Source organism: Austrofundulus limnaeus, unplaced genomic scaffold (genome assembly GCF_001266775.1).
Source record: "Austrofundulus limnaeus strain Quisiro unplaced genomic scaffold, Austrofundulus_limnaeus-1.0 Scaffold478, whole genome shotgun sequence".
In the NCBI taxonomy this organism is placed as follows: Eukaryota; Metazoa; Chordata; class Actinopteri; order Cyprinodontiformes; family Rivulidae; genus Austrofundulus; species Austrofundulus limnaeus.
Window position 1 is genome coordinate 285,017 of NW_013952880.1, and position 924 is coordinate 285,940.

A 924-nucleotide genomic window follows, 5' to 3' on the forward strand; every position below is an offset into this window, starting at 1 on the left:
TAAATCCTGTACAGATGTGAGCATCTCCTCTGATTCAGAAACACAGCACCTCCTCTTCTGAAGCAGCAGATAAAGCTAATTAGAGAACAGAGACATCAGTCACCGAGCCGGGCCCTCCTGACACTCTGCACATACCAAGAGCTGCACCTCAGTCACTAAAAGGGAAGCTATTACTGTGAGTTATGTCGAGGGGACGGTCTTAAAACGTGGAGACTGTGAAAGCCGGGCCGAATGTTTCCTCTCTGCTCTCGAGGTTAACCAGCTGTCATCATCAACAGCAACAGATGAGAAGAGATCACAGACATGACTGAGGTGACCTTTGACCCTACGGCTCATGTGGATGAACAGCAACCTGGAGAGGGGCTCCATTTGGATGATTCAGTCACTTGTTAAGAGAGGAGCACACCCTTTAGATTGAAGGGTTTTTAGTGCAGTACCGCATTCATCCTGTAGATGGCGATGTAACACTTTCCATCTTTTAAATGAGATCTTTTATATCCATTAAAAAAGTGGACCAACTGCAAGTTGATCGTTTTATTAAAGATCTTTGAGAGCACATCGACGGGGTCTGATAATAAACGACCGTCACGTTGAGCTCTCCTGCAGGGTGGCAACAGCCACGTCAAAAACAGGATATTTACAGGGTTTACCCTTTTAGCAATGAATTACAGTATTCAGATTAACAAGCTAAGAATAGACAGTGTTATAATAATATTTTATGGTGCAAAATTTAATAAAGTTTGTAAAATAAAACAGAAAAACTGTGTCAGAAACATGCACAAAAACACATAATTCATTTTTAGTACTCTACCAAAAAAATACTTTATTTCAAAATGAAACCAAAGTAGAAATATGATACATCCATTTATGATATGTTTCATTACACGAGTATAAAAATTACATCATACAGAGTAACATTAAATT